This window comes from Leuresthes tenuis, unplaced genomic scaffold, assembly GCF_036924035.1.
Source record: "Leuresthes tenuis unplaced genomic scaffold, fLeuTen1.0.hap1 SCAF_5, whole genome shotgun sequence".
In the NCBI taxonomy this organism is placed as follows: domain Eukaryota; kingdom Metazoa; phylum Chordata; class Actinopteri; order Atheriniformes; family Atherinopsidae; genus Leuresthes; species Leuresthes tenuis.
Window position 1 is genome coordinate 2,175,797 of NW_027325359.1, and position 13,343 is coordinate 2,189,139.

The window sequence follows — 13,343 nt, forward strand, 5'->3', positions numbered from 1 at the left end:
TGGCTTCAGGGCTCAATTAGCTATTTCTTGTTTAACAGTTTGACCCTCTGGGATCTCATCCTGGTGTTTATTTTACTCTCACTTGGCACTTAGCATAGCTGTATTAGTCAAGTTTACTTTGTTTGCGAAGCCACTGCATTCTAATATATTGTAAAGGCCCTGTGTGAGAGGCAGAAGCAGTTGTTATGTGGTAGACTTGTAGCTCTTGCTATGATCAATTATTTATGGAAGATGGTTCCCAGTGACAGTTGCAAGCTGTGTACCATTCACGGCTCCCATCGTGAGCGCTTAAAGCTGACAAACCCTTTGTATGATTGATCACCACCATATATGTGTTAGTGTATGTGTGTCCAATCCCTTTCTTTTGATGTAATTAAAGTGGAACGACTGGCTATAAAGAAAGCTCACAAACAATGTTTTGTGCTTCATTCAGAAATATCTCTTTTGTTTTAGCACATACTCTGAAACTGTTACTGCTTAGGATGAAAATGTAGGTGTGTGCACACATTAAGTGTTCCCATTTTATTTTTCCAGTGTCATTTATGGCTGCTATCCACTGTGATATGACAGAACCTGAACAGTAGCTCAACATGTCAGCTTACTTGACTATCTGATTATGATGCTGGCCTGGGAGAGAATAAAGCAATTTTTATCTCCATTGATTCATTCTTCCTGTCTGGAGCATGGACTGCTCCTGAGGCTAGATGACTGTTTAACTCAGACTGACTGGCCTCAGGCATTAATAGAGGCCGAAGCACCCAAGAGTCTTCTGGTACTTTAGTATACAGATGAAAAATAAACAGTTTGCCACAAAGTAGGAAATGGGCTAGAGGGAGAAAGTTCAATTATTTCTATATCTATTTATTTAAACTTTTTTAGTAAATTTTCTGTGTACTTTCACCCTTTATTAATAAGTGGCAAAGCTTTTATTTGCAATCACAGCAATTCATACCACTGCTGCCCTAAGCCAAGTTTTTCTATCAACTGCATGATGTTTTTCCACTACAATTTTAATGTATTCCTCTGTTCCAAATATCATCTAAAGTCCATGGCTCACTACCAAGGTCATTATGTGGAAAACTGAGGTACCAAATTCTTCAAGACACTCTAGCTGACACTGCAATAAGTTCATCTGCATGGGTGCGACCATGGAATACTAATTTCTCCAAGACCAATGCACAACAGCTAGCCTGGCTCTCTTGGATAAATTGGAAAATTGTTAGTCATCAAGTTTATTACTGTGTAAGACCAATCGAGTCATTGATGAAAGACAGGAGCAAAACTACCAAAAGTCCAGACTGTAACTCCATCAAGGATTTTTGAGGGGCCTAAAGAGCTGAAGATTATCAGCAAATAGGAGCCATCTAACATCATAACACTGGAGGCTTGCACAGAGTGGTTTGACAATTATAAAAACTGTTTGATGACTGTAAGGACATGAATAAGTTTGGACATGACATTTTTGATCAATGACAATACGATCGCTACGTTGTCCCAGAACACAAAACATTGCGTGTTTCATTAAATGAATTAAAGACATTTTACCTGTAACTGCATTTTTTTTTTTAAATAGACACGCAGCTTCCACTACCTACATGCTGTTGCATGATTCTGTTGATTTCTGTGAATTTTTCTGAATTTGTTGATAAGAATTTTTAGATAAGATGACAATTTCTTATAGCCCATAGTTATGTTGTTGGATGTCCTATTCAACAGTTCAAAGATGATACTATTCAGACAATCCTCAGAGAAACTGGAATTGGTGGCAGTAGAATGTGCTTGAATAGACAGGTGTTACAGAAATGTCTATTTATAAGTTATGTTCACACCATTCCTTTGAGTCATTAATATGAAACTTGAAGAATGTAACTTAAAGAATGGATGGTTAAAGTTTAAAAAAGTTCCCATGGGATCCAGAGAAAGGGAAATGTAGAGGCAAGAAGGGGAAAAGAACTAAGAATATACTGTAAGAGATTCTCACGCTGCTGGCTTTATCAAATCTCCAGAGAATATACCCCACAGACCTGATTTCTCTACCCATTTATAACGAGAACCAAAAGATTCAACTTTTTTAAAGCTGTTCGTGTTTTGAAATCAGTCCAACTTCTCAAGCATATTCATGTCAAACTGTAACATTTTGAAACAACCAAGATTCATTTGTAAATGTGCAAAGGCTGCTCTGAAAGGTGATTGCCTCCCGGTGTAAATACAACTATCCTTGACATAACTCTGAATTAGTCTTCAGCTGAGATGAGCTTCTCAGCGGGAAGGAATGTCTGAGTTCTCAACAGATCGCACATTGCAGTGTGAAAGCCGGATGAAATTTTAAAGTATACAGCCTTGGGGCAGGAATTTGTCATTTTTTCTTGTTGTTAATCTGAAGTGGCTGTTTCACATGTATGACTTTAGGCATTTTTACTGTTAATACTTAAATCCTCAGTGAGATGTATCCAGATTCTGTAATTCATCAACTGGTGTGGCTTTTAGAGGGAAAAACTGAGCAGCATAGCACTTTATATTTTAGTTATGTTGTGTTGGCTTGAATTGTAACTTCGATCTTGAATTGGTTTTGCACCACAACCCCTAATGAATCAACTCTCTGGTTCTCCGTTAGATGAGCTTACTGTTGGCTCATTATGACATCTTTGGATTTTTGGAAGAAAATGAAAACATGTTTTCTTCACACATGAAAGACTTAACATGAAAAAGGGAAATGTCAGTTTCTGGCCTTATTACTGGTACCCGCAAGCTTATAGTTTCGAAGCCACAACAGAAAAGGAAAACTAATGACTTGCTGTTGAATTTGTGCTTGGCTGCAGTAAAGGGGAAAATTGAGTAAAATAAATGCCATGTTTCCAGATAACATTTGCACCTTGTTTCCATTTCCCCCGCTTCTACCCTGACATTTAGTTTACTTTTATTTGATTTTTTTTTTTTTAATCCAAAGCTGCTTCTAGAAAATAAGTTTCCATATGTTTCCATGCAACAAAAGATATGCTTTGAATGAAACATAGTTGCAAGAAGATTAAGAATTCTCTACGTTTACTGAGGAAACACTTCTTTAAAACTAGAATTTAATATCTGATTATAGAGACACATTATTAAACTTATTCATGTTTAATATGCTTCCGATAAGGCTAGAGAAATATGATGCAATGTTTTGATACAGGAAAAGTACAAAACTATTGTGATTATTAATGAGACATGTATTTGTTTATAATTTCTTAGAGCCTTAACCACAGTCAAAACCTGATCTTTTATACATTCTATACACCCATCATTCACACAATCGCGTTCCAACAGAGTTGAGATTTAAAAGCTGGCCCCAGAATTAATTTTTTCTACCTCCTGAACATAACTGTTCCAAATCAAATTCTTGTGCTTTCAGTTGTACTTCCTGCAATAGAATGAGGGAGTAAGATATTAAGCGGAGGACCTACCCCTGCTTTATGGTGGCATGTCTGCCTGACTAGAAATTCAATGAGTAAAAAGCAAGAGGATAGCTGCAGGTTGTTGCCATGCTCTGCAGCTTCAGAGGCCCTCAGCTTTGGTTTTGGGCAAACTGCAGAGCTCCACAAGAAAGCTAAATAAGAGGTTAGTGTGTGCTTTGCTTTGTGTTTTAGTGTGAGCTCACAGGACAGAGTCATGTCTTGTCTGCACCATCCACCCGCAGTTTCCACACTGAGTCATGAACGCAAAATTGTCTTCTGCTATTATGGGCCATTTACCATTAGGCATACTTAATATACAGTAGTTGTCTCTGACTGTGACTATCAGGCAGTTGGACTATTTGATCTTGTGACAGTCCCTCATATCCATAGTAGACTGAAATAGCCTCAGTGCGATGCATTAATTTCTGTTCAGATCCCACTGTCATCTCTGATGTCAAAGATTTTCCCAGATGCTATATTTGTGTGGTCAGCGGTAATGACTGCCTCAGAAGTAAGCAGCCTGCATTTAATCATATGGTTGGACTCGTTAGGTTGTTTTTCTTTTCTTTTTTTTTTGTCCCAGTCTGTCACAGCGTGTCATTTGGCTTGACATGTTTTTTAAAGAATCAAATCGTTACAAAAGTCTACCGATTACACAACAGCTACGTTTTACCAAGCCACTTATCTGGCCGTTTGAGCCATTATTGTTAAGTTCTGTTTTCCTATTGAAGTTTGTTTTAAACTGAGGAGTGGTTCTTAGTCCCTGTTTTTCTTCCTCTGTTTGACAGGCTGTCACAGACGAGCCAGTGAGCCGACTGCTTGAGATTTCCAACCACATCTTAACTGGTGAGAAATCGCTGCTTGTTTGACTCTGCATTGTTTTTAGTTCTAGCCTTGAAATGTCTCTATCAAACTGCAATTACTACTAACTTGATGCTGCACATTATTTCTCTCAAATGATTCTTTGGTTTGTTTATTTAAATGCATGTTTTTGAGACTGGTCAATGAATGTGCTCTTGAATTTTTCTTGAATGTAGAAATATAAGCACAAAAAGAGATATTTATAAATATATCTGTACACAGAATCAGACTTCTTGATATCCTTGGATTCCGGTAGTGAGTCATTGAAGGAAGTTACCAGTTTACTCTAGGGTGTTGTAACAGAACAGACAATATATGTTCCAGGAAGTACGCTCCTGGGACTAAATTACAGATTGTTGAGGTCTGACTTGTTGCTGTGGAATGGACTTATTTCCTGCCCACCTACCTCCAAACTATAGTGTGGGTGACAACAGGAAAGCTCTCTTTACACACATGTGCTCACACCAAAGCCTTAGACTTTGGATTTATAGCCAGCGTGACTTCCAGTGTTGCCTTTACCATTTATATGTTTTTACATATTTGTTTTACTAGTGGAGAAATGCTCAATCTATTTAATGAGGTCACCATGAACACTTGGGGTCCACATTAAATGATAAGTGCCGAGAATCATTTGCTTGTTGTTGTTGTTTTTTTTTTTTATATGAACCTTCAGGTGAAAATGTTGGTTAAATGATTTATTTTTCATTTAAGTTAATGAGAAATAGTATTAGCTATACTGTAGGGGCTGCTCTCACTTCAAACAGTAGCTTGCTATTGCTTTTATTTGGCCATGCTAATGTTAGCATTTATGTGAAATGCACAAAGATGATATTGCAAGAAGCTACCATATCCTGCATGGCAAGTAACAAGGAATCCACAGTTATTTAGTGCCAAAGTAAAATGTATACTTTAGCAAACATTGCTTCCCTTAGAGATAATGGTAACACTTAATCAGTGCTGCATATAAATATTGCAAACAGACCTTGATATGATACTTTACACTCCAACACAGTATCTTATGATATAAATCGTGTACCTGAGCCAACATATAAAAGTCTAAAGCAGTTATTATGCAGCAAAATATATTATGCAGGTGCTTCTTGTTTTCCTTTTCCTCAGAACATACCCATGAAACACAAATCTAAAGACAAAAAATTACTTAAGCTGTTGGCCTTCAATATGCTGAAATGCTGTGACTGAAAGAGAAGAGCCCTGGAAAAGCATGTTTACGCTTTTATCCAAAGTGACTCACAGGTAGGCAGATAGGGTAAGGTGGGCTTGCGTAAGGACCCTACTGAAGTAATACCTTTCATGCAGGGGATTTGAACCCAGGTCTTCCACACAAAAGGTGGCAATAATACCACGACACTATCCAGTCCCGTGTGAAATGAGCACAACCAGGTGACGGTCAGTGCGCTGTGAAATCATGCTGCTGTGTTTTCTTTCCTTTTTTAGAGTCGGGGTTGTTCTTGACTAAGCACCTTGTCAAAAGCAAGCAGTAGTAAAGCCCTGGAGGGACCTTTGCTCCAAAAACTCTGCTCTGACCACAAGCATAAAAGATCATAATCAGACTTAGATGTCTTCAGCGTCAGTTGGCCACTGACGGTAGTTGAAGTGTGGCACTGACCTCTGGCAGGAATTGGCATGATATTTGCAGTATATGTATTTTTTAAGTGAGACATTCAGTGTTTGCAGCATTATTTGTAGAATTTCAATTAAGAATGAAAAGAATAAAACATCATCCACCCACATTACAGAGAAGGACTTTGCAGACGAGCGTAGAATTTGTTATCTTTCAAACTAGTGGGGCTGACAACATTAGCTGATAGTAATAAAGGAGGATGTCTGTGGAGACAAGTTTCTCTGGGCAGGCCTTTTTCTGAAGGGAAATGGGAAACTAATTGTCCAAGGTTGCTACTATAAATCCCTGTGAGTCAGAGTAGATTTCTTTACTGCAGGAGATGATTTTTTTGTCACGTGTATAGACTTTGCTTTTTAAATTCTGCTCACCATTTTCTAAAAGGTCCAACTAGGATAAAAGTAAATGGTCTGGCTTTTACATTCATGCTAATTTTTTTTTTTAATTCCGCACTTTAAATTGGCTAATTTTTTCGCTTGGTTTAATAAGTAAAAGCCCCTTTGCCACTTTATTGCCTTAATGAAACCACTTCAGATGCTGTAATTAGAATCTGAAACATGCATCTTGAGAATTTTTTCATGCAGTTGTATATGCATGTGTTGAGGAATTCCTGTGTATTTATGTCTTTGTACAAACATTCTTGTGTTTTGTAAACTAGTAGCTCAGGTTTCAAGTGAAAAATATATCCAAGAGGGGAAGTGACTGATTAAATGAAAGTTCAGAATAGAATCAAGTCGCCAAAGACCTTGGATTAGTGTTTATATAGTTTTTTTTTTATATGAAAATATTTTTTTTCAAATCAATTGGCAGTCATTTCTAAAGAATGTATGCTGATAAGTACTTAAAAGTATTTGACTGTCCAGATGGTGTGCAACAGGACACAACGTTCATCAGACGCTTAAATAAATGTTGCATATGGTACGCGTCAGATATATTTCGTTAGCTTCAGTTGTACAGTTCCTGTCATGACATTGTCCGTGAAGTTGTTGTGTTGTAACAGACCAGTTACAGATAAATAAATAGCTGAAATTTAAAAAAAAGGCACTATCTGATGAAGAACTCCAAGTTGCACTGACTGAATGGAGCTAAAAGGCCAGAATTTCTAACATTTCTAACTTTACTTATTTTCCATTTAGTTGCAAGCATGAAGAGCCACTTGTTGACATGAGCTGCATGTTGTGAAGAAGGTTAAGCTGAAATGAAAATGAAACATTACTCTCGAGCAAGGAGAAGAGGAATGGGAAAGAGAGAGGAAGAAGAAAGCTGAGGTTGAAGGTGAAGGACAGGACATTGTATTTCACAGCCTCAGTTATGTTCTCTGTAAAAACATCAAGGCTTTGCTTCACGGTGCTTCACAGCACGGCTCCCTCGCCTTTGTGTTTGATGACTGTGTTAGCAGACCACAACATAACACCCTTATTTTTGGTAGGGCAGATGGGTTCAAAGAGGATCGTGGCCTTTAAACAAATCTGTAAGGGTTTGGGTTTCATAAGGATTCCAGTTTTATTGTAATTTAGAGAAAATGAATATCTCCATCGGTACATATGTTACATATGTTTGTGTTGGTCTTTGGAGGACGATTATTTAAAGTTTTTTTGTAAGAATATTTTTTGTCATCAGATATTGAAAATGTTAAATGGAGGGTTTTTGACTCTTTTGAGGGTTGAATTTGACATTATACCGAACTTTTCTTTCACTGTCAAGGTTGTGATTTGCTCCCTGAAAGGCTCTCTTGTTCTTGACAATTCAACCAAGGTTATGAGTACATTACATCAAAGTTTGTTGTTGTACCCAAGGTTAAGAAGCCATCTGCTTCTCTCACGAGACTGTGGTTTGTTTCAGAAAATCAACACCCCAGACTGGATCAAGTTATAATTCTGTATCGTCAAGTGAGCCTAATAAGCTTGAATGGACACAGATGAGCGCAAATTTATCCCTCACAACTGACCAGCCATGTTTGGTCTTACTAAATGACTTATTTTCTCCCTCCAACACAAATTGTGTTACCCTTCAAATACTACCTGCAGCTTTAACTTCAACTGGAAAGAGTGTTTGTATTTTAGAGCCTGTTTAGGGGAAGATTAAAGAGCTAAATGTTGAACAATTAAAAAAAAATAAAAATTGAGCTCACTTTCTCAGAGAGTTCATTGTCACAGATTAGAGTAATTAAATCTCCACACTCTGGCCATCCACAGATATATTGAAATATATATATATATATATTTAGAAAGGCAAAAAAACAAACATCTACACAGTCGTAGCATAGTTTGTCTTACAGACCATGGTTTGAGTCCACTCCCTGGTGTGCGATCTCATGGTGAGTGGCTTTATAAGAAAGAGTGCTGGAATAGTTAAGCACAGTTGAGCAGATTGTGTTGCAGACTCAGGCTGTTTTCTCTCACAGGTAGTTTGATCGAGCGTAACTTGCATAGTTTTTTTGTTTTGTTTTTTCCCCTTGTCCTGTCCAGCATTATGGCAGCAGAATTGTAATCTGAATACCTTTTATGCCAAAACAGATTTGCTTTGCCAAGGGAAGTTTTATAAATGTAAAGCTCCCCTTGATGCCCATTTATTTATTTTTGTTTACAATACATAACATAGCTGAACCGGACCGGGAAAGAAGAAGAGGAAACAGACAAAAATAGAAACAAAAACCAGACAACCAGCTGCTACACCTGTAAAAAAAACAAAACAGACAACAATCCATGGTCTCTGTTGCGAGTCCAGCCTTAGAGCCACCAGGAGCACCTGAAAGCAGACAAGCAGAGAACAAACAAACACACAAACAAACAAAAACAAGCACAAGAAGCGGCAATCGCATACAACACAGCTGTGGATAGATGACCTGAAACCACAGGATAATACATCAACTGCTTAGCGTGCATGCTACTGGACTAATGAATGTAACTTGCATAGTTTAACTGAAAGCATTGTCAACAAGGAAGCTAGATACATTTCAACACACTTTAGACTTTTATCGTTTTGACATGATGTTTTCTGCGTTTTAGAGTGAAATACTGTAGTGCATTTATTTGTTCAGCAGCTTCATAAACATGCTACTTTTGCACATAAAACACAAAATTGGCTCTTCTATCTGTCAGCTACAGTTGGCTGAAAAAGGATCAGTCAGTGAGGCATAGGACTTCTTTTCCAAACTTTGTGATACATTTGTCTGCAGTATCTGCTAAGATTAGAGCACGGTCTAGCAAATCCAGTTAGAAGAATAGATTATAAAAATCACAACACAGGGTCTGTTCTTGTCAACAAATAGTTTACAGTGTATGTTGAATATTTTCAATATTACTACAAAAAAAAGAAGGAAAAATGAATCCAGTGGCAATATGTGAATTTTTCCCTTGGTTTTAGACTTGAAACTCCCTTATTGCTCAGGCTTCATCATAGTGCTTGATGTCTTTGTTTAAATGAATGCTACACTATACACTACATCCTCTCTCAGCCCCACCATTATTGTGACAAAGCTTCATTCATTCTTCATTAGTCTGAGCTAAGAGCGGTAGCTCCTCCGGACATATGCCTCTTGAAACTTTCCCTCACTGCTTGTTTTGCAGTTGTGGTTGTTTAACATTTAGGCACGGTCTCCTGTGAGAACCTGAATAGCATATAAAAACCCCAGAGTCACAGTTGAGTGACGTTTTGGTTGTTAGTGCTGAGGTCTTAATAATGCCTGCAGGCACTTCTCTGCCTCTCTCCATTTCTCGCTGCTCATTGTGTGCTGTCTGTCACCAGTACTTTTGGGACAATATACACCAATATAGGTGTACATAATTTTGTGACATATTGTGTCTCAATTTCATGTCAATGCACATACATACCTATAAAACCCATCACAGAACAAGGTATGAATAGGAGAGGTATGAATATGTGGTGATTTCTTAGATTATCACACTTTCATAGCAGTGAAAATCAATCTTACTTGTTGAGGGATTCCACTGCTGATTGCGCTTTATTCTAGCTGACCAACCTGAAAACTGCCTACAAGTCAGGGTTTTATTAAAATTTGATATTGATCTTGAAGACATGTCGTAGGTCTTCTTAATCTTCATAGAGATGTCAGTGCTCAGATGCATCAGGTCTTGCATGAACATAATTTGATTGACCTAGTCGAGGAGCTGTAATGGAGCTGAAAAAATTATACTTATTGTCCACTGATAGTTCTTACAGATTGTGTTTGTTGCCAAATTTCAAAACAAAATGCCATTTTAATAGTCAGTTATTGTGATGTTGAGAATTAGTCAGTGTTTATAAATGATCACTAATCTTTGGCCATTTTGTGAACGATTATGTGAAGAGGTTTAAAACAAATTAACCTGTTTCTTTGCATTGTGCGCCATCTAGTGAGTTCTGAACAGCACAACATGAGTGAATAATTCCTTGGATTATCAGTGGCTCATACAATATTTTTTGTGTTTATCCCATTTTAATCATTACTGTGGCTGGTTTTGAAAAATTCTGCTGCTGCAATTGAAATTGCATAAGTGGAGAAATACAAAGACTGCCAGAACAGAGAGGAAAGAAAAGGAAAATATAAAAAGCTTCCTTCAACATCCTATCTGAAAAAATCTATTTATTGTTATCCAAGCCTTGGCGCTGTAAAGTTGCCGTTTAAAAGTATCTAGAAAAGCATTCATCACCAAACCTCTGCCTTCATTAAACTCCACCAACAAGAGGTCGCACTTTGATTCCCCCGATGAATAGAGCTGTTCTAAGTTCTGTCAGGGTGTTGTGGTAGGTGTTACCCACTAAATCAATAGTGTTCAAATCGAAAATTTCTAGGGGAATCTAAGGAGGGAGATGAAGAAGGCGGGGGAAAGAAAAGAGTGGGAGATTGGAATGAAAAGACAAAGGATTATTCATATAATTTGAAAGCAGGGAAGCTGCTGGGCACATGGAGTTAAAACAAGCTGTTCCCAGCAGCTATTTATCCATATTATCCAACAGCCACAAGACCAGTGGTACTGACTTAAAATCCATTTTGTGATTAAAAAAAAAAAAAATTACATGGAGAGCAAATGATCTCTCATTGGTGGCCTATTGTCATGAGCGCTGTGTTCCTTGACACCTCTAGATGTCAGTGTGACCCTGATGTGTGCCTGCAGATGTCATGTACTGCTTAGGTAGGTAGGAGGGGAGTTTGCTGCATGCTTTGTGGTCATGTCTGCAGAATGACTTCATATTGCAAAGCTTTGGCTCTTTTCAGCTTAAAACAAAATCTCCTCAGTTTTCTCCTCTCTTGCTCAGCTTCTTTATCTCTTCCTCGCTGTTCATTTTAAACTAGTATGCATTTAACCTGCGTGTGTGCAATTTGCATAAACTGGCTGCAGAATTGTGTTCTTACCCTTGTGTATTGCTCAGAGTGAGGTTGCTGTTCAAAAGGAATAGCAAATGACTCCATTGCCCTCATTGACGTATGTCAGTCTATTTCAGGCTCAACGACTAACACTCTCATACATGGGCAAGTAAGAGCTGATGATGTATGTGCTGGATTGGCCCTGCAACGTCAGCCTGCCACTTGGTTAGTCAGGAGATTGCTTTTGAACAGGGGTAGAGCACTTTATCCCCATGCCTATGAAACATCAGTGAGGTATATATCCCAGCCCCCTGCCAAGATGCTGACAGCACTCTACCCATGGAGGAGACATACTGGGCTATCAAACGTGCGATCTGACCTGGAGCAGCAACAGTGGCATTTCCTCACCAACCCCCCACCCTACTCCACCTGTCTGCCCATAACAGGAGTTACCCTTCAGTCCCATCTCCTTATTGATCCCCATTTGGCAAGAGTCCCTCACTATCAATCTCAGACCTCAACTTGTCCACTGCTGACCTCTGCTCTCCGGATGAGAGGAGCCACAGTGGGAGGGGAGCAAGTTTTTAGGCACCAGTGTTACAGTCCAACCATACAAGGGGTAAGAATGAGCTAGGAATGGGTGAGATAAAGAGACAAAGTGTGAGAGAGTGATTGGGCAGGTGGGTAGAGGTGGATGGCATTAACTGGATTGAATGCTAAAGGGACAGGAAGGGCACAGCCAGCCGCAGAGGCTTGTGGCCAGCTTTCACATGACTCTCTGTATGCTGGGACACTAGAGAGTAATAGAATCCCAACGTGATGTGCTGGGATGCTTGGGGAGAGGGGAGTAAATTTAGCCACAGCCTTAGGCAGGCAGGCAACTCTGCAGAGCTCAAGGGGATGTTCGTAGTTCTGAGAGGCTTCAGTGGGTACCCTGCACTGGTCTTCTCTACCTTTCTGGAAGACTCTTGGAGGGCGCTGCTGCAATCACAATATGAATCGCCTCCTTTCTATATCTTAGCTGGCTTAATGGCCACATGGTGAGATGTATCGCATTGCAACATGATGGTAGTGGGGGTAGTGTGGGAGATAAGTCAGCCGCTCTTTATTTCCAGGCTCTGTTAGGGTAGCATCTGTTGGCTTGTGCAGATATTGGATTTCAAAAGCAATCATGCATGTCATAAACTGATGTTCTATGATACAAAATATCCTATAGGATTGATGGACAGATGTTTTTTTCTGATGTTACTCATTCAGCCGGTTAAGCTTTAGGAAATCTTTTTCCTTTTTTTTAAATTTAAACATGCAGTGGAGTTTTAGCCTCTCTCAATGTCAGTGGTTTTGTCCTTAGATACATATCAAGTCTCCCTTTAGATTGCAGTCTGTCTCAGGCCTTTTCTCTCCTTTTCCTCATCCTGTGTCCATATTAACACCATCTTAAGCAATGTGAGTTGAAAATCAAAAGAGGGCATCATGATGCTTGTTTCAACAGTGACATAAAAGTTGAGGCACCCTTGGTCAATGAATAGCCAAACAGGTGACAGGCAGTTTGACTTTCAAAGCTCGTAAGTTAAAGATGACACTTTGTGAACATATTTTGAATATGATTTGTTTTTTATTTCTGTCTTACGCAGTTTCTGAAGAAGAAAAACCTTGCAAGTTCCTTTCTGGGCATTGTCGGATGGTTCTGAATAACGAAAGCAAATGTATGAAAAAACAGAGTGACATTACACTGTGGACTTCATCCATTACATCACTGTTGCCAGTGGCACTCTCCAACTGCCCTGAGAGCCCAACAGGAGTGTGCTCGGGGCAGTTCTTTGATGAAATCGTGTTCCTTTTTTTCTCTAAAATTACCACTGCTTGTTGCCCTAAAAAGGATGTAAAAACATTTTTATTTTTATTAGTCCACAGAATTCATCAGGTTGTTAATCCACCAACTACTGACGCTGAGTTCTGTGATGAGGATGCAGGATAGCTCTTCCTGTGGTGATTCTTCCTGGAAAGTCATATTTCTGCACAACCGTGTGCCCCCATCCAGTCTGTCAAATGTTCCTAGTAGTCTTTTGCTTTTCTAGAACTCTGACCAACATTTATCTCATTA

The 13,343-nt window shown here is 38.8% G+C and overlaps 1 protein-coding gene across 2 annotated transcripts in view; it reads left to right on the plus strand.

Annotated features, from left to right (window-relative positions):
* The window catches only part of tspan9a (tetraspanin 9a), a 166,610-nt gene that overhangs the window by 13,543 nt on the left and 139,724 nt on the right, over positions 1-13,343 (plus strand). For both annotated transcript variants that reach the window (XM_072385428.1, XM_072385429.1), the window contains exon 2: positions 4,220-4,277. The gene's annotated coding sequence lies outside the window, so the exon portion shown is untranslated. The remainder of the gene's footprint in view (positions 1-4,219; positions 4,278-13,343) is intronic.